Genomic DNA, 21,887 nt, shown 5'->3' with positions numbered 1-21,887 from the left:
TACAGTCAAGTGATTTTTGAAAAGGCTGTCAAGCCCTCCCAGCTGAGTCAGAACAGTCTATCAATAAATGGTTCTGGGAGAACTGACTATCTGTAATCAAAAGAAAGAAAGAAGACCCCTATCACACATCTTATACAAAAATTAACTCAAAATGGATCGTGGACCTAAATATAAAATTGATAACCATAAACTCCTAGGTGAAAATGAAGGAAAACATCTTCAAGATTTTGTGGTAGCAACAGTTTCTTAAACCTTACAACCAAAGCATGAGCAACAAAAGAAAAAAAATAGATAAATGGGTCCTCTTCAAAATTAAGCAATTTTGCATCTCAAAGAACTTTGCCAAAAGGTTGAAAAAGCAATGCACTTAATGAGAGAAAATATTTGGAAATCACATATCCAATAAGGGTTTAATATCCATGATATACAAATATACAAAGAGATGCTAAAATTCAGTATTAGAAAGGAAAACTACCCGATTAAAAAAAGGCAAAAGACCTGAAAAGACAATTATCCAAAGAAGAAACACAAATGGTGAAAAAACACATGAAAAAATGTTCAACTTCACTAGCTGTAACAGTTTGATACAGTTATGAATTCCACAAATAGATATTGGATTATGTTTGTAAACTGGTCTGTACCTAGGCATGATAAAATTATGATTAGGGCTATTATTGGGCCATGTCAGTAGGTCATTGGCATGGCAAAGGACAGAGTTGGAGCATTTTGATGTTGAGGTTTTTAATGCTGGAGTTTTGATGTTGGAGTTTGATGCTGAAGTCTTTTTTATTTATTAATTTTTTACAGTTTTTAAATTAAAGTTAATAGATCACAAAGACCATTACACTAAAAAACATAAAAAACAAAAAAACATAAAAGCTTCCCATATACCTCACTCTGCACCCTTCAAACCATTATTTCTGTAAATTGTATTTTTTGAAAATAAATACATCACAAAGAAGTTACATTAAAAAATACAAGAGGTTCCCATTACCCCAACCCCCCACAACAGTTCTCCCACACCAACAACCTCCTTCATCATTGTGGCACACTCATCGCACTCGGTAAACACATTTTGGAGCATGGTTGCATCACATAGATAATAATTTACCCTGTAGTTCACACTCTACCGCTGTATATTCAGTGGGTTATGGCAGGATATAAAAAGTCCAGCAACTGACCCTGCAATATCATTTAGGACAACTCCAAGTGCCAAAAATGACCCCACATTACATCTCTTCTACCCTTTTCCAGCCCTCAGCAACTACTGTGGCCACTTTCTCCACCTGAATACTACAATTTCTTCTATTACTAATCACAATAGTTTTATACTAGAATATTATTAAGTCCACTCTAATCCATATTTTATTCCTCCATCCTGTGGCCCCTGGGGTGGTGATGTCCCACTCCACCTCTAGATCAAAAGAGGGCTTAGATTCCACATGGATGATGGATGCAATTCCTCTGCTTGCAGTTGTTGGCATTAATTCCCTGGTGTGGTGGTTCACCATCTTCACCTCCCTGATAGCTGACCTGGGTAAGTCCAATGAACCAGAGAGTAGGAGTTGCAACTCTGCTGAGGCTCAGGGCCCAGATAGCACATGGGCAGTCCAGAGATTCACATCCTCAGTGTATGCCCTATCCCTAGCACTAGCCACAGGTTCGGTAAAAGTGACAGAAGAGGCATGTGTAGGAAGGTCACATCTGAGTCTAGCTACATCACACTCAGGAGCACAAATTCCAGAGTAGGGCCCTCTGACATGGCATAGAACTCCAAATCCATCTGCCATGACCATATACCCTGTGGATCCCCATAGCCTTCAGGAGAACCAGAACCTTGGGTTGTATTCACTTTGGCTTTCTCTGGGGTTCTGTTGATGTGTTCATAAGCATGACACCTCTGATGACCTCCCGGCTCTTTTTGGAAGACTCTTAGACATTTAAACTCATTTGTCTTTGCCATTTCCCACTTTTATTCTAGGTCAAAAAGCAGTTTTTAACACTTGATCCAACAAGTAGGCTGAGATATTCTGCTGGTCAGTGTTGACCCTTTTATTCAAGGTCTCTTTCTAGTTGCAATACCAGTTAGTGATTAGTAGTAATCCCTCGGCACTAGGAAGGCTCATCCCTGGGATTCATGCCCATTCTGGGGGTAAGGTAATGCATTTATATGCTGAGTTTGACTTAGAGAGTGGCCACATTTAAGCAACATGGAGGCTTTCAGGGGGTAACTCTTAGGCACCCAGCAGCTCTAGGCCTAGATCATATTTCAGGCACACAGGCTCATAAACATAATCATCAGTATCAAGGGCTCATTATTGGGTGATCCTTCCTTGTTAGTCTTTGCCATTCCACTTGGGAGATTATTGTTGTTCCATTGGGGAATGTGAAAGAGCTCCCCCAGGTAGGAACTCAGCACTCCCTCAATTGGAGTTTGTAACTTTAACCCCAGAATATATCAGAACATTTTTATGTCCCCTATATACATGCCCTGGAGAACTCCCCCAACTCATGTGATCCCCATCAATAACACCCCACACCAGTGTTCCTCTCCTGCCATAGTTGAACCTCTCTGTCATCCAAACCTTCTTCAACAATGAAGTCTAATATATTGCCAAATTCAATTAATTCAATTAATAGAAAATTTAAACATAGTGATGGGTTTAAAAGTTTAAAAATAGAATACATAATAATTTAGAAATACTAAACTAAAGTAAAAATAAATTGGTGTATTAATAAAATGAAAAATATTATAAAGCTTTCTTTCAAACATTTTGCCTTTCATCATTGTAATAGGTATTGCCCTGTATGTATAGTGGCAAGGTACTTTCTTTCATTTTTTCCTCAGTATCTACAACCTTTCTTTTTTTCCCTTAATGTTTAATTTTGTCTTCAAAAAATTTTAAATCACAGTAATTCACATACACAATACAGGGAACTCCCATATATCCAACATCAAACCTTTTTCCCCTTTCCCCAGCAATGATCTTTATACATGTTCATGTTATATTTGCTGCAGCTGAGGTACAGATTTTGAAACATAGCTACCAAACATGGTTTCATTTTGGGTTACATTATGGTTTTTATTTTAGACTGTACAAATTTCTAAATTTTTAGCTTCCTTATATTTTACATTAGAGTTTACATTTTAGCTTACAGACTTTTTTTTCCCAAATTCTATATTTATTCAACTTTTAAAAAGATATTACATTAAAAAGAAAAATATGAGGTCCCCATTCACCACCACCACCCCCACCCCACCACTCCCCCCACAGTAACACTCTCCCCCATCATCATGTCACATCCATTGCGTCTGGTGAGTACATCTTCGGTCATCGCTGCACCCCATGTGCCGTGTCCCACACCATAGCCCACACTTTCCCACCTTCCATCCAGTGGGCCAAGGGAGGACATACAACATCCGGCAATTGTCCCTGGGACACCACCCAGGACAACTCCAAGTCCCGAGAATGCCTCCACATCTCTTCTCTTCCTCCCATTCCCCACACCCAGCAGGCACCATACCCACTTTTTCCACATCAATGCCACATTTTCTCGATTATTAACCAGAATAGTTCATGAATAGAATATCATTAAGTCCACTCTGATCCTTACCGTATTCCTCCTTCCTGTGGACCCTGGCTTGGTTGCGTCCATTTCACATCTATATCAAGAGGGGTTTAGATTCCACATAGATATTGGATGCAATCCTCCTGCTTTCAGTTGTAGGCACTCTAGGCTCCATGGTGTGGTGGTTGACATTCTTCAACTCCATGTTAGCTGAGTGGAGTAAGTCCAATAAATCAGAGTGTAGGAGCTGTAGTCTGTTGAGGTCAGGGCCTGGCTATCATATTGTCAGTCCAGAGATTCAAATCCCCTAGATTTATCTTAAACACCAGCACCAACTACAATTCCAGTAAAGTAGCATGAAAGTCTTGTAAAAAGAGATCCCATCTGAGTCCAGCTCCATCACACAGAAACACCAGCACCAAAGAAGGGCCAACTGGCATGGCAGTGAACCCCATCTGTCATGACGATAGAACCTGTGGGTCTCTTTCGCCCTCAAAAGGACAAATATCTGGGGTTGTATCTACTTTATCTGTCTCTGAGACTCTGCTCGGGTGTGCATAAGGGCAATCTTTCTGACAGCCTCCGGACTCTTTTTTTTAGAAACTCATAGCCATATGAACTCATTTGTCTTTTTCATTTCCCCCTTACTTTAGGTCAAACAGCATTTTTAACTCCTGTCATTATATGTAGACAGGGATATTCTACTGGTCCACGTTGAACCTTTAATTTAAGGACATTTTCTAGTTACGTCATCAGCTGGTACTTGGTAGTGATCCCTTGGTGCCAGGGAGGCTCATCCCTGGATGTCATGTCCCATGCTGAGGGGAAGGCATTGCATTTACATGCTGAGTTTGGCTTGGAGACTGGCCACATTTGAGTAACACGGAGGCTGTCAGTAGGGAACACTTAGGCACAGTGCTGCTCTAGGCCTTGTTCTTATTTCAGGTGTATAGGCTCACAAGCATAGTCATTAGTATCAGGGGTTCACTGTTGGACCCTCATTCCTTCCTGGTCCTTACCGTTGCACCTGAGGGACTGCTGCTGCTCCCCTAGGGACCACAACAGAATCCCCCCCAGCTGTTGTTTTTAATTGTTTCCACTATGAGTATATCCAAGTAACCCAGTAACCCAGTACTCCCCCAGCTGTTGTTTTTAATGGTTTCCACTATGAGTATATCCAAACATTTCCATGCACCCTGGACACATGCCCTGTATAACTCCCTGTCAAACATATATTGCCTGTCAATAACATCCCATACCAGTATTCCTCTGCTGCCATTTTTGAACCATTCTGTGATCCAAAACTTCCTGAAGAGTGAAGCCCAATATAATGCCAGGTTCCCTTACTAGTAAAATGGAATATAGCAATGAGTTTAAAGGTTAGATATAGAATACATATTGATTTGGAAAAATTCTACTTCCTATCTTTTTCTTTTCTTTTTTCCTAATTATTGAGCTTCTCTTCACAAGAGCCCTAGATCACAGTAATACATATATACAATATACAGTACTCCCACACATCCACCATAAAACCTTTTCCCTTCCACAGCGATAATCTTTTAACTTATTCGATCATATTTACTGAAACTGATGTACAGGCTCTGATTCAATAGCTTTCAAACAAGGTGACATCTGGGCTTACATTGTGGTCCCTACTTTAGGTTATACAGTTTTCTAAATTTTTTAGTTATCCTATGTTTTACATTATTAGTCTGTCATCCCCGATATGTTTTTGGTGTAATATTACATGTTTTATATCCATCCTTGTGTACTCTCGTGAAACTCCTCTCTTGCACCACATTTACCTTGGTTCCATCCATTCAATATCCATTTTCCCCTCCCCTTGGGGTCCACAGTGACAGCCAATCTCCATTTCCCAAGGAGCCACATCCAGAGATACTTGCAACAGTGTTCAGGGCCTGACTTTCTCAACTGCCCTAATGCCCTGGGAGCCACCCTTTCTCTCGAGAGATACAGTTCTCTCTATTTGATGGCATTAGTCCTCCCCAAGATGTGGGTTCACCCCCACTCTCACTACTTGGGTCTTTACCCAATGGTACAACCCACCCTGGCAAAATGAGCACTCAGACCCTCCCCAGGAGTCCGTCCCGCATCAGACCATCCCCTCCGAGCATCCTAAATAGGTAACCCTCTTAATTATATTTTGATATGATTTTCTCAGCATTTTACTCTCAACCAACACCTGACACTGTGCCCCTCCCTCCCCCCAATTTTGTGGGCAATATTACCCATCCGCCCATCCCCAGCCCCCCTCAAACCTGCAAAGCCCCACCCAATGGCAACCCCTTGCCCCCATTTTATCTCTTCTTTATGCTCATACTTACCACCAGCTCATCATAGATTCCACCCCTGCAGACGTCAGCTCACATCCTTCCTCCATCCCCAGATTTCCTGTAAACCTATGTTCCAGTCTCTAGCTCTCTGAGGCAGCTTGCTTATTTCATATCATTGAGGTCATGTAGTATTTGTCCTTCAATGCCTGGGTTGCTTCACTCAGCATAAGGTTCTCAAGATTCATCCAGTTATCACGTGTGTTTGTAGTGTATTTGTTCTTAAAGCTGAGTAGTATTGCATTGTATGTATATACCACATTTTATTGAGCCACTCATCTGTTGATGGGCATTTGGGTTGATTCCAACTTTTGGTGATAGTGAACAATGCTGCTATGAACAGTGGTGTGCATATATCAGTTTGTGTCCTTGTTTTCAATTCTGCTGGGTATATACCCAGCAGCGGTATTGCTGCATCATATGGCAAATCTATGTTTAGCTTTTTGAGAAACCTCCAAACTGTCCTCCAGAATGGTTGGATCCTTTTGAATTCCCACCAGCAGTGGATGAGTGTTCCCATTTCTTCACACCCTCTCCAGCATTTGTATTCTTCTGTTTTTTTCATAGCTGCCAATCTTATGGGAGTAAGATGGTATCTCATTGTATGAGATTGTATATCATTCCATTTCCTTGATAGCTAGATATTTGGAGCATTTTTTCATGTGCTTTTTAGCCATTTGTATTTCTTCTTTAGAGAAGTGTCTGTTGAAATCTTTTTCCCATTTTTTAAATGGGTTGTTTATATTTTTATTTTCAAGATATAGGAGTTCTTTATATATGCAAGTTATAAGTCTCTTATCAGATATATGGTTCCCAAATATTTTCTCCCATTGTGTGGGTTCCCTTTTTACTTTCTTGACAAACTCCTTTGAGGTGCAGAAGGCTTTAATTTTGAGGAAGTCCCATTTATCTATTTGTTCTTTTGCTGCTCGTCCTTTTTGTGTGATATTCATGAAGCCATTTTCTATTACAAGGCCTTGTAGATGTGTCCCTACACTGCTTTCCAAGGTCTTTATTGTCTTGGCTCTTATATTTAGGTCTTTGATCCATCTTGAGTTGATCTTTGTATATGGTGTGAGATGGTAATCCTCTTTCATTCTTCCATATGTAGAAGATTCCATTCGATTCCATTGGTCTGCATGTCTCTCCTTATGCCAATACCCTGCTGTTTTCACTACTGTAGCTTTGTAGTATGTTTTGAAGTCAGGTAGTGTGATTCCTCCAATTTCATTTTTCTTTTTCAATATGTCTTTGGCTATAAGGGGCCTCTTTCCTTTCCAAATAAATTTCATAGTTAATCTAGTTCCGTAAAGAAAGCTGTGTTGATTTTAATTTGGATCGCATTGAATGTGTAGTTCAGTTTTGGTAGGATAGACATCTTAATTATATTTAGTCTTCCTATCCATGAACAGGGAATATTCTTCCATTTATTTAGGTCTTCTTTGATTTCCTTGAACAGTCTTGTATAGTTCTCAGTGAATAAGTTTTTTACATCTTTAGTTAAATTTATTCCTAAACACTTGATTTTTTAAAATTTACTATTGTGAATGGTATTTGTTTCTTGATTTCCTCCTGAGCTTGCTCATTATTTGTGTGCAGAAATGCTACTGATTTTTGCCCATTGATCTTATAACCTGCGACATTACTAAACTCATTTATGAGTTCCAGAAGCTTTGTTGTAGACCTCTCAGGGTTTTCTATGTATAGGATCATGTCATCTGTAAATAATGAAATTTTGACTTCTTCCTTTCCAATTTGAATGCCTTTTATACCTGGTTCTTGCCTCAGTGCTCGAGCTAGTACTTCTAAGACAATGTTAAATAGAAGGGGAGACAGTGGGCATCCTTGTCTTGTTCCTGAGTTTAGAGGGGAGGATTTTAGGATTTCTCCATTGTAAACAATGTTGGCTGTAGATTTTTGATATATATACTCTTTATCATGTTCAAAAAATTTCCTTGTATTCCAATCCTTTGGAGTGTTTTATCAAGAAAGTGTGCTGTATTTTGTCAAATGCTTTTTCTGCATCTATAGATATAGTCATATGATTTTGTTCCTTCAATTTGTTTATATGGTGTATTACATTGATTGATTTTCTTATGTTGAACCATCCGTGCATACCTGGAATGAATCCTTCTTGGTCGTGGTGTATAATTCATTTAATGTGTTGTTGAGTATGATTAGCAAGTATTTTGTTAAGTATTTTTGCTTCTAGGTTCATTAGAGAAATTGGTCTGTATTTTTCCTTTCTTGTGGTGTCTTTGTTTTGCTTTGGTACTAGGATAATGTTAGCATCATAGAATGAGTTAGGCAATGTTCCTTCTGTTTCAATTTTTTGGAATAGTTTCAGCAGGATTGGTGTTAGTTCTTTCCAGAATGTTTTGTAGAATTCATCTGTGAAGCCATCTAGCCCTGGGCTCTTCTTAGTTGGGAGGTTTTTAATGACTGATACTATCTCTTTACTTGTGTTTGGTTTGTTGAGATCATCAATTTCTTCTTTTGTCAATATACGCTGCTTATGTGTTTCTAGGAATTTGTCCATTTCCTCTGAATTGTCATTTTTGTTGGAATATAGATTTTCAAAGTATCATCTTATGATAGTCTTTATTTCTGTTGGGTCATTGGTGATATCTCCTTTCTCATTTCTTATTTTGTGTATTTGCATCTTCTCTCTTTTTTTCTTTGTTAGTCTCCCTAAAGGTTTATCAATTTTATTGATCTTCTCAAAAAACCAGCTCTTGGTCTTGTTTATCTTTTCAAGTGCTTTCTTATTTTCTATTTCATTTAGTTCTGCTCTTCTCTTTGTTATTTCCTTCCTTCTTCTTCCTGTTGGATTACTTTGTTGTTTTTTTCTAATTACTCCATATGTGCAGTTAGTTCTTAAATCTTTGCTCTTTCTTATTTTTTGATATATGTATTTATGGCTATGAATTTCCCTCTCAGTACTGCTTTTGCTGCATCCCATAAATTTTGGTATGTTGTGTTATCATTATCATTTGTTTCAAGGTAGTCATTGATTTCTTTTGAGATTTCCTCTTTGACCCACTGTTTTTCTAAGAGTGTGCTGTTTAATTTCCAAATTATGGTGTGAAATCTGGGCCTCTGTCCCTTGCAGATTTCCAGCTTCACTCCACTGTGGTCAGAGATATTATTTTGTATGATTTTGATCTTTCTGAATTCATTAAGCCTTTCTTTGTGGCCTAGCATATGGTCTATCTTGGAGAATGATCCATGTGCACTTGAGAAAAATGTATATCCTGCTGTGTTTGGGTGTAATGATCTATATATGTCTATTAGATCCAGCTTCTTTAATATACTGTTCAAATGTTTTGTTTCTTTAGTGATTCTCTTTTGAGATGTTCTGTCCAGAGTTGATAGTGGTGTATTAAAATCCCCCACTATAATCATAGATGCATCTATTCTTTCACTTAGTTTTTCCAGTGTTTGCCTCACGTATTTAGAGGCACCTTTGTTAGGAGCATAAATATTTATGATTGTTTGATCTTCTTGACAGATTGTCCCTTTCATTAAAATGTAGTATCCTTCTTTGTCTCTCACAATTGTTTCGCATTTAAAGTCTATTTAGTCTGATATTAATATAGCTACTCCTGCCTTTTTTTGGTTATTGTTTTGCTTGTAAGATTGTTTTCCAACCATTCCCTTTCAGCCTCCATGAGTCTTTGAGTCTAAGATGTGTCTCTTGTAGACAGCATATAGATGGGTCATATTTCCTTATCCAGTGTCCCAGTCTGAATCTTTTGATAGGTGAGTTTAATCCGTTGACATTCAGTGTTATTACTTTCAATGAATTATTTATGTTAGCCATATTTTGATTGGACTTGTGTTTGTCATATTTTGTTTGTTTGTTTTTCCCTTCTCTTTTTGTCTTTTTTGTTGCTCTTATACTCTCCTCCAACTCTGCCTATCCTGTTTTTTCCTTTCTTCCTGCAGAACTCCCTTTAGAATTTCTTGAAGGGGAGGTTTCTTATTGGCATACTCTTTCAGTTTCTGTTTATCTGCAAATATTTTGAACTCTCCATCATCTTTGAATGCTACTTTAGCTGGATAGAGTATTCTTGGTTGGAAATATTTTTCCTTTAGTACCTTGATTATATCATACCACTGCCTTCTTGCCTCCATGGTTTCAGATGAGAAATCAGCACTTAATCTTATGGAGCTTCCCTTGTATGTGATGGTTTTCTTTTCTCTTGCTGCTTTTAGAATTTTCTCTTTGTCTTGAGCATTGGATAATTTGACAAGTATATGTCTTGGGGTGGGCCTGTTGGGGTTTATGAGATTGTGGTGCACTGTGCTTCTTGTATGTCTGTCTCTTTCAGTAGATTTGGGAAATTTTCAGCCATTATTTCCTCCAACACTCCTTCTGACCCCTTTCGCTTCTTTTTTCCTTCTGGGATGCCTATAATAGGTATGTTTGAGCGTTTTCCATTGTCTTTCAAGTCCCTAAGTCCTAGCTGGATTTTTTCTATCTTTTTATTGACCAATTCTACTATCTGTTTGATTTCCGATGTTCTGTCTTCCACATCACTTATTCTCTGCTCTGTCTCTTCTAGTCTGCTGATATTTGCTGCAAGTGTATTTTTGATTTCTTGAACTGTGGTGTTCATTCCCATCATATCTGTTATCTTTTTGCATATGTCTGCAATTTCCCCTCCAAGTGTTGTCTTCATGTTGTTAACCTCTTCCTTTACTTCATTAAATTTGTTGGTGATAAATATTCTGAGATCTTTAATTGCTTGTGTGAAGTTCTGCTGCCCTTCCTGGTTTTTAGTTTGTTCATTGGATTCAACCATGTTTTCCTGATTGCTGGTTTGGTTTGTAGATTTTTGTTGCTGTCTTTTCATCATTTTATCTTGACGAGTTTCATCAGTTCCTTAGCTTCTTTGTCTAGTCTTGGGGATTAATTAGCTGTTGTCTTTGAGTAAGTGTTATATCTTCTCTTTGTCACTTTGTTGTTCTTATTCTAATTTCTTATTGCTGGTTGAGTTCACTTTAAAGGAAAGTATTAGGGCCAGGGAAAGGCAATTGTGTAAGAAAGGAAAATGTGTAAAGTAGTATTGGTGATATATGTTAACAGAGCAACAATATGAGATCTGAGAGGATGGATATTAGATTCATGTAAGTTGTGTAGAGTTATAGCAGTAGGTAGAGTACCTATAATGAGGTAGTCGACTGAATATGGGAGGAATATGGTATGAATTAAAAAGTTAGTGTTTTTGTGAGAGAGGGAAAGAGAAAAGAAAGGCAATAGTTTCAAGAGTGGATAAAAGACAGAAGACAAAACAAAGGTATGAGAAATTAAGAGTTAGACACTTTGGGAATCAAAGAAAGGAAGGTGGAATATAGGAGAGACAGTAGATGATGGAGGATATCAAGATGTAGGGGAAAGGGGATAGTGTAGGTAGCCAAAATAATTCAGAAAGAAATGAGGCAGCGGAGGATGAGGAAACCCAGCAAATGTGAGTTGTTCCCTGCAGCACCTATTATATAATTAAGATAAACTAAAATAAGAAGAAAATGAGGGACAAGAGAGAGAAAAAAAAGAGAAGAAAGGAAGAAAGAAAAAGGGGATGGGTAAAGGGAGGGGAACAAGTGTGGAAAAGAAAAAAAAGATGTAGAACAACCACAACAGCAACATCAAAAGAACCCCCCTAAATAACTGAAAGAAAAAAAAAAGACTTTGGGGCATACGCTGGTATAAAAGACCAGGAGATAGTGCAATGTTAGCAATCAGGACATTAAAAAATTTAAAAAAATGAAATAAATAAAATAAAAATAAAAACACAACAAAACAAAACAAAAAAGAAAAATTGCAAACGTTGAGGGCTAGGACTTTCAAGGACCTCAGATGGACCTCAGGGCATGATGGATTCAGGGATCAAAAGTCTGAGATATTGAAGACTCAAGAGGTGTGAGTCTCTGGGGTGTGGGCCACCAGGGTTTAGGGGACTCAGACCTGGCACCCTCAAATCTGGTTAACAGGGAGCCTGGGAGCACCGCAGTGCAACACAGCCTTCAGGGATCCCCACAGCTGTGTGCCCGCCCTATGGGAGATGTCACTTCCGCAAACTCTAACCTATGTGTCTGAACCCCTCAATTCACTCACTCACTGGGTCTATTCTGTGGCTGTATCACCAATTCGACTTCAGGACACCTCCCACCCTGTAAGCCCTCAGAACAGCCACCTGTGGGTGCCTCTACACTGCAGCCAATTTCATGATGCAGATCCATAGCCAGGCCTGGGGGTGGGGCTCCAGCTGGAAATGCCGATAACAGAGTCCGAAACCGAAATTCCCATGCTTCGCAAAATATTCTGCAAAATATTCCCCTAATTGGCTTCCAGACATCTCCCACTCTGTTTCGTCTCCTGGTGATGTCTCTTTATAGTGTAAATTTAAGTCTGCTTCAGATCGGCAGCCGGCCTTTGGGGGGCGGGGCTCTAGGCAGAAGTGCTATTATTTGTGTCCACAATAAAAAATTCCCCGCTTCACAAAAATAACTCCCGTTTGACTCCCCAAATTGGTCTGTGAAAGCCTCCTGTCCTATTAACCCCCCAATAGCCTGCTCAGGGTTTATGAATTCCCCAGTACTGCAGAGCCTCCAGAAATTGCCACCCCAGCACTGTTGCCATGGCTCTGCCCACTGCAGGAGGGAATGTCCCACATGCAGTTCACACCTCCATGTAATAGAGTCTCAATTATATCTTATACATGAATTTTCTCTGTTACCTTCCCACCAAATCGATGTCCAGACATCTCCTGTCCTGCAAAATCCCGAAACAACCTGGTCCTGAAGAATTTCCAATGCTGCCTAGCCACTTCTTTGCAGGAGAGAATCTCAAGTGTGCTCACTCAGCCACCATCTTGCCAGTTCCCTCTTATAGACTTTTATACACGTTTGGTGTAAGTTAACGTGTCTTATATCCATCATTGCATGATCTTGTGGAGCACTTCCATTGCCCCCCAGTTGCTGTGCTTCCATCTATTCTATAGCTCTCTCTCCCTCTCCTCAGGGACAATAGTGACAATCAATTTTCACTACTTGAGTGACCAGAATTACAGATACTACAACAATGATGAGGGCTTGGCATACTAGATTGTCCTAATTGGGAGCCACCAATTCTCTTGAGAGACACAATTCCCTCTATTTTGGAATATCATGTCTCCCCAGGTTGTGGGTACACTTTCACACTCATTGTATGGGTCTCCACCCAATGATATAACACACTATGACAAAATGAGCACTCACTCCCTAGAAGCTTGTCCCTGTATGAGATGCCCCCCTTTAGCACCTTAAACACATAATCCTCCCTTATTAAATTTTCTAAAGCATTTTCTCAACATTATAGCTTCAAACATATACCTGACATCCTCCCATATTCAACTGTTCCCCTCAGACCTCCCCCAAATTCCTTGGGCCATCTGACCCTTCCACCCAACCCTAGCCCCCCTCAAGCCCCAAAGGTATTCCCATGTCCTCATCTTGTCCTTTCCCTGTTACAAATACTTACATCCAACTTATCATAGACTTCACTCATGTAAGCATCAGCTTGCAACCTTCCTCTCCCCCACAAATTCCTTTAAGCCTATCTTCCAGTCTCTAGCTCTCTGAGGCAGCTTAGTTTTCTGGTTTCATATCAATGAGTTCACATAGTATTTGACCTTCAATATCTGGCTTGCTTCATTCAACATAAGGTCCTCAAGATTAGTCCATGTTTTCACATGTGCTTGTACTGTATTCCTTCTTATAGTTGAGTACTATTCCATTGTATGTATATTCCACATTTTATTTATCCATTCATCTGCTGATGGGCTTTTGGGTTGATTCCATGTTTTGGCAATAGTGAATAATGTTGCTACGAACATTGATATGCATATATTGGTTTGTATCCTTATCTTCAGTTCTTCTGGGTATATACTCAGCAGTGGAATTGCTGGGTCATAATGAAAATCTATAGCTAACTTTTTGAGAACCACCAATCTGTCCTCCAGAATGGCTGGATCCACCTGCCTTCCCACCAGCAGTGGATGAGTGCTCCCATTCCTCCACATCCTCTCCAGCACTTGTAATCTTCTGTTTTTTTGATAGCTGCCAGTCATATGTGAGTAAAATTTTATCTCATTGTAGCTTTGATTTAGTCCCTAAGTCCCTGCTGGATTTTTTCTTTTTATCAATCAATTTTACTATATGTTTGATTTCAGAAGTACTGTGTTCCACATGATCAATTCTTTCCTCTGCCTCTTTAAATCCACTATTATTTGCTGAGAGTGTATTTTTTAAATTTCTTGGATTGTGCTGTTCATCCCCATCATTCCATTATCTTTTTGTGCATGATTACAATTTCTTCTGTATGCTCTGCAAGTGTTTCCTTAATATACTGAATCTCTTCCTTCACTTCATTGAATTGGTCCATGATACATGTTTTGAGATCTTTAATTATTTGTTTGGTTTTCCACTTTTCTCCCTTATTTTTTAATTTGTTCATTGGACTGGGCCACGTTTCCCTGATTAATGGTATGGTCTGTAGTTTTTTGTTGCTGTCTGGTCATCATTTTATCTTCTTGAGTTTATTCATTTATTCACTTGGCTAGCTTCTTCATCTTGGAATTTAATTGATGTAACTAGAAAATGACCTTTAATAAAAGTGTCAACTTGGACCAGCAGAATATCTCAGTCTACATATAATACCAGGAGTTAAAAATGCTTTTTGACCTGAATAAAAGGGGGAAATGGAAAGGACAAATGAGTTTATATGGCTATGAGTCTCCAAAAAGAGCTGGGAGGTTATCAGAGGGGCTGTCGTTATGCACATCTGAGCAGAGTCCCAGAGACAGATAAAGTAGATACAACCCCAGGTATTGGTTCTTCTGAGGGCTACAGAGACCCACAGGTTCTATGGTCATGGCAGATGGAGTTCAGTGCCATCTCAATTGGCCCTATTTTGGAGTTTGTGTTTCTGTGTGATGGAGCTGGACTCAGATGTGATCTTTATCCACACGCCTCTCCTGTTACATTTACCAGAACTGTAGTTGTGGTGGGGTTTAATGTATACCCAGCGGACCTGAATCTCTGGACTGACCATGTGGTAGTCAAGCCCTGAGCCTTAACAGACTTGGAGGTCATACACTCTGGTTTATTGGACTTACCTCACTCAGCTAACATGGAGGTGAAGAAGGTCAACCACCACACCAAGGAGCCAAGAGTGCCTACAACTGAAAGCAGGAGAATTGCATCCAGCATCCATGTGCAATCTAAGCCCCCTCTTGATATACATGTGGACTGGACACAAACACTCTAAGGCCCACAGGATGGAGGAATAGAGTATGGATTAGAGTGGTCTTACTGATATTCTATTCATGAACTATTGTGATTAGTAATCAAAGAAAATGTGGCATTTGTGTGGAGAAAGTGGCCCTGGTGGCTGCTGGGGGTAAGGAGTGGGAGGAAGAGATGTGATGTGGGGGCATTTTCGGGGGTTGAAGCTGTCCTGGGTGGTGCTGCAGGGACAGTTACTGATCATTGTATGTCCTCCCATGGCCCACTGGGTGGACTGTGGGAGAGTGTGGGCTACGGTGTGGACCATTGACCATAAGGTGCAGTGGTGGTCAGAGATGTATTCACCAAATGCAATGAATGTCTCATGATGATGGAGGAGGTTGTTGTTATCGGGGGAGAAGGGGATGAGGAGGGTGGGGGTTATATGGGGACCTCATATTTTTTTAATGTAACATTAAAAAAATAAAGACAAAAAATAGTTGTTTTTGTGTGTGTGCTAAGTCTTCTCTTTGTCACTTTGTTCTTCTTATTCTATTTCCTTGCTGTTGGCTAAGTTCCCTTGAAGGAAAATATTAGGGCCTGAGAAAGTAAGTGAGGTAAGAAAATAAAATGTAATAGTAGTATTGCTAGTGAATGTTAGCAGAAGAACCATGTGAGATCTGGGAGAATGGATATTGAACTGACATAAGCTGTGTATAGTTATAACCTAAAAAAATGGAGTACCTATAATGAGATAGTAAATTGAATATGGGGGGAAATATAGTATGAATTAAAAGGCCAGTATGGTGAGGAGAGAGGGAAAGAGAAAAGAAATGATAGTAAAGAGTGAATAAAATAAAAAACAGATTAGTGATATTAGAGATAAAATGTCTGAAATATTGGGGGCTAAAAAAAAAGAGGTGGAATGTAACAAAAACAATTAAGGATAGAGGATAGAATGATGTAAAGGAAAGGGGAGAGTGTTAGTAGCCAAAATCAGTACACAGAGAATAGAGGAAACTGAAGATGAAGAAGCACAGCAAATAAGAAATGTTGCCTGCAGCACCTAACATAAAAAAAAGAAAAAAGAACAAAAATTTTTCAAAAAAGCAAGCAAAAAAGAGAGAGAGAGAGAGAGAGAGAGAGAGAGAGAGAGAGAGAGAGAGAGAGAGAGAGAGAGAGAGAGAGAGAGAGAGAGAGAGAGAAAGGAAAAAAAGGGCCATGGGGAGATAAAGAGGAAAGAAAAACAAGAAAGCAAACCAACAAAAAAGACTGGATGAGGCCTCAGGCAAGGATTCCTCTTTGCAATTGAATAAATTGCTTAGGAGTCTGACCTTCCACCTTTCTCCCTTCCTCACTTCCCTCTCTCATAGGGCCACAGCAAGGCTGCATGAGGGCTCCTGTAGGAAATCCAAATGGGTCCCTGGTGAACCAACTCACCTCAGAAAATAATGTCTCTTAATTTCTTGAGCGAGAGCACCCACCCCTTGCCAGGAACCCTAAATATGCTATTGGAAGCCTGCATAGCACATCCTACTGTCCCTCTCCCTTAGGTGTGCTACAGGGGACCTAGTTAATTTTTTGACTCCACTTTCTTCCAGACCAAGTTTCCTATCCCAGGGCAGTTAGGTAAATCAGGGTCTCTCAGCAGATTCACCTCCTCTCTTTTCTTAGGCTCTCCCCAAGTCAGCTGATATGCTCCTCCAAACTCAATAAAATTAATCTGTACTCTTTGGGCCCCTCTGAACTTCCTGCCTACACCTTCCCACTCTTGGAGTTAGTCCAGGACCAGAGAGTTAGGGCAATGTCAGATTTCTGGGAGTGCTGGGCTTGGGAAACAAAGGCTGGGAGAATGTGGACTTGGGGTATGTAGGTCTGTGAAATGTGGGTTGAGGGGTTTGGGCACCATGGGCTTGGGGTTCATGTATTTGGGGAACATGGGGCTTGGGAATGCTGCCACATGACCAGAAGCTTTCCTGGAGTGCTATGCCCTCAACCCCAGGGGGAAGGCATTTACCTTCCAATGACTTCCAAGTTCAGTGTTAGAAACTCACAGTTCTTCCTTGAGCAAGCACTAATTCTGCTGCAGCCTCTCCAGATCAATGTCCAGATACCCCCTGCCATGTAGGTTCCTGAAACAGCCTGCTCCAACAGAATTCTGTCACCATACAGCCTGTCCTTTGTAGGAGAGATGATGACAGTGTACTTACTTGGATGCCATCTTGCCCTGCCTCCTGATGCTGAAGTCTCAAGCTGGAGCCCCAGGAAATAAGCACACAGAGGAAAGAGAAGCAAGCCCCAGGCAGAGAGGAACACTGAGTCTGGAAAGAAGCATGCCCTGGGAAGAGAGGAACCCAGGAAGGCTGAGCCCTGGCAGACATCAGCAGCCATATTGCTCCAACACGTGGAAATAGACTTCGGTGAGGGAAGTAACTTATGCTTTGTGGCTTGGTGTCTGTAAGTTCCTACACAAAATAAATACCCTTTATAAAAGTCAACAGATTTCTTGTATTTTGCATCAACACCCCTTTGGCTGACTAATACACTAGTGATTAGGAAAATGGGCATCAAAACTACAATGAGATATCGTTTCACCCCTATTTGAATGTCCACTATTAAAAAGTTGGAAAACTAAAAGTATTGGAAAGAATGAAGCTAGATAGGGAAGCTTATTCTTTGTTAGTGGGAATGTAGAATGGTACAGCCACTCTAGAGGACTGTTTGGCATATTCCAAGAAAGTTGAATATAGACTTGCCACATGACCCAACAATATCACTACTAGGCATAGACACAGAAGAATTGAGAGAAGTGACATGAACAGAAATCTACACACAGATGATCATAGTGTTATTATTCACAGTTGTCAAAAGATGGAAACATCCCAGGTGTCCATCAACCAATAAATGGTTAAATTGTGTATACACACATTGGACTATTATGCAGCTGTAAGAAGAAATGAAGTCATGAAGTGTACTTACAACATGAATGAACCTGGAGGACATTATGTTGAGTGAGGAAAGCCAGACAAAAAAGGACAAATACTATATGACTGTGCTATTATGAGCTAAATATATTTTGTAATCTCGTGGAGTTAATAATTAGAATATAGGTGACCAGAAACTAGAATAAGGGTAGAGAATGGAAAGCTGGAGGTTAATCTGGGCAGAATTAGTAAAAAGGTAGTTGGTAAATCTTTAGAAATGAATAGAAGTGTTGAAAGCACATCATAGTGTTTTTAACTAGCATAGATAAGGGTATGACAGTGATTGAAAGGGAAAGTCTAAGGACAAGTATATTAGTAGCAGGAAAGCTAAAAAACTTAACATGGAACTGTATAACATAGTGAAACCTCATGTCAAGTACAATCATGAATAATAATGCATATATAAGACTGTTTTTAAAAAATACAAATACTAATAAACTAAAGAGAAAGAAACAAAATAGCAACTATGTACAGCAGAAGCACAGAGAGATTGAGAGCTGATTATTTTGTTTGCTTATTATTGATTTAATGAAAATACTTTCATACTGATTGAAGTAATGAATGCAATGCACAACTATGTGATTGTATCAAATAACATTGTGCACTTTGGATGGTTTATGCTTTATTAAAATGTATCAATAAAGTTGATTTGTTAAAAAATGTATCAAAGACATAAATATAAGAATCAAAACTGTAAATCTCCTACAAGAAATATTGGGGAAGTATCTTCAGGACCTTGTTTTAAGCAATGGCTTCTTAGATGTAACACCAAAAGCATGAGTAAAAAAAGGAAAATTAGATGAATGGGATGTCATCAAAATTTAAAGCTTTAAGCATCAAAGAACTTCATCATGAAAAGAAAAGGACAGCCTACAGAACGGGACGAAATATTGGGAAATGATATATCTGATAATATTCAGAATATATATATATATATATATATATATATATATATATATATATAAATCCTACAATTCAATAACAAAAGATAAACAACCTTATTAAAAAAATTGACAAAAGTCTTGAACAGTCTTTACTCCAAAGAAGATATACAAATGACCAAAAGTACATGAAAAGATGTTAAAAATCATTAGCCATTAGGGAAAATGGTATTTCACACACATATAGAATGACTAATATTATTTTTAAAATGGAAAATAACAAATATTGGAAAGGATTCAGAGAACTAGAACCACTTATTCATTGTGGGTGGGACTGTAAAGTGGTGCAGCTGCTGTGGAAAATGGTTGTTTAGTTCTGCAGAAAACGGTTTGCCAGTTTCTCAGAAAGTTATGTACAGATTTACCATAAGACCTGACAAGCCCACTTCTAGGTATAAACCCCAAATAACTAATAGCTGGGACTCAATTGGTTATTTGCACACCAATGTTTAGAGCAGCGTTAATCATAATTCCTAAAAGATGGAAGCAACCTGTGTCCATCAACAAATGAGTGAATAAACAAAATGTGGTATATCCATACAACGGCATATTATCTAAGAATGAAGTTCTGATACATGATACACTATGAATGAACCTTGAAGACATCATTTAGAGTGAATTAGGCCAGACCAGAAGGAAATATATTGTATGCTCTATGGATACAAATATGGATATGAAATAATTAGAATAAGCAAATAAGTAGACTCTGAAACAGGAATATGTTTTACCAGGTACCTAAAATCTGTTTAACTTGTTTCTCTTTTGGGTGATATATAGCTTTAGTAAAAAACGGTGGTGTTGATAACACAACATTTTGAATGTAATTAACACCACTAAAATATATGGTTGAATGTGGTTGAAATATTTTTAAATATTTTAAAAACCCTAAGACTGTACAACACAGTGAACCCTAATGTAAACTAAGGACTCCAGCTCATAGTACAATTATAATAATATTATTTCATCAGTTGTAACAAAGGAACCACACTACTAATGCAAAGTGTTAATAAGGAAAACTTTGTATGGAGGGTAATATATGGAAACTGTATTTCATGTATGAATGCATATATGTTTCTACAAGTAAAAGAAAGGAAGGAAGGAAGAGAAAGAGGGAGGGAAGAAAATGCATGAGATGACAATTAAATGCAATACATGATACTGGATGGGCTCTAAGAATGAAGAAGCTCAAAAGGACATTACTGAGACATAAAAAATATTAGAGCGCACTCTGTTTCCACTGGGTGCAATGTTCTATATTTGTCTGTTAGGTCTAGTTGGTTTAGTGTATCGTTCAAGTCCACTACTTTCTCATTGATCTACTGCTTAGATGTTTTGTCCATTATTGTGAGTGGTACGTTAAATTCTCATACTATTTCTGTAGAACCATTAATTTATCCTTTCAAATGTGTCAGTGTTTGCTTCAAATTTTGTGGCTCTGCTGGTATGTGCATATATACTTAAAATATTACATCCTTTTATTGAATTGTCTACTTTATCAGTATATTATGACCATATGTATCCCTTGTGACTGTTTTGTCTTAAAGTCTATTTAATATGATATTAGTATAGCCACCACAGCTCTCTTTTAGTTATTCCTGGTGTGGTATATTTTTTCCCATCATTTCAACCTCAACCTACTTGTATTTTTTAATTTAAGGTGAGTCTCTTGCAGACTGCATATAGTTGGGTCATGATTTATTATTTATTATGCAAATCTCTGCCTTTTGGCTAGAGGATTTTATCCATTGACATTTAAGTCACTACTGATAAAACAGAACATTCTTCTGCCATATTTCTATTTTGCCTGTGAAGGTCTTACATAACAGTCTCTTCAACAAATGGTGCTGGGACAACTCGATATCATAACAAAAAGAATGAAAGATGAGCCCTGTATCACCCCCTTACAAGAACCAACTCGAAATTGATCAAAGACCTAAATATAAAAGCCAAGACCATAAAACTCCTAGAAGATAATGTAGGGAAATATCTACAAGCCCTTGCAGTAGATGGCAGTCTTGAAAACCTTATACCCAAAGCTTAAGCAACTAAGGTGAACATAGATAAATGAGACCTCCTAAAAAACAAACACTTCTTCAGCAAACAGGACAGTGTGAAGAAGGTAAAAAGGCAGCCTACTCAATGGAAGAAAATATTTGGTAATCACACATCTGACAAGGGTCTAATATTCATTATATATAAAGAGATCCTGCAACTCAACAATAAAAACTCAAATGACCTGATTAAAAATTGACTGAAAAACTTGAATAGGCTTTTTTCTAAATAAAGAAATACAAATGTTGAAGAAACACATGAAAAAAATGTTCAACACCACTGGCTATTAGGGAAATGCAAATCAAAGCTACAATGTGATTTAATTTCACACCTACTAGAATGGCCATAATTAACAAAACAGAAAACTGAAGGTGTTGGAGAGGATGTGGAGGGGCAGGAATGTTTATTCACGTTGGTGGGAATGTAGAATCCCCACTGTGAGTCTGTTTAGTGGTTCCTAAGGAAGTTAGATATAGATCTACCATGTGAACCTGCAATACCACAACCAGGTATATAACCCAGAAGAACTTAGAGCAGTGATATGGACAGACATCTGCACACCTATGTTCATAGTGACATTAATTACAATTGCCAAAAGATGGAATCAACTCAGGATTCCATCACATGGAATATTATTCAGCAGTAAGAAGTAATGAAGTCATGGAGCATATGACAACACAGATGAACCTATAGGACATTATGTTGAATGAAGCAAGCAG

The sequence above is a fragment of the Dasypus novemcinctus genome, chromosome 21, assembly GCF_030445035.2.
Source record: "Dasypus novemcinctus isolate mDasNov1 chromosome 21, mDasNov1.1.hap2, whole genome shotgun sequence".
NCBI lineage: Eukaryota > Metazoa > Chordata > Mammalia > Cingulata > Dasypodidae > Dasypus > Dasypus novemcinctus.
Note: the sequence above shows the minus strand (reverse complement) of the source record.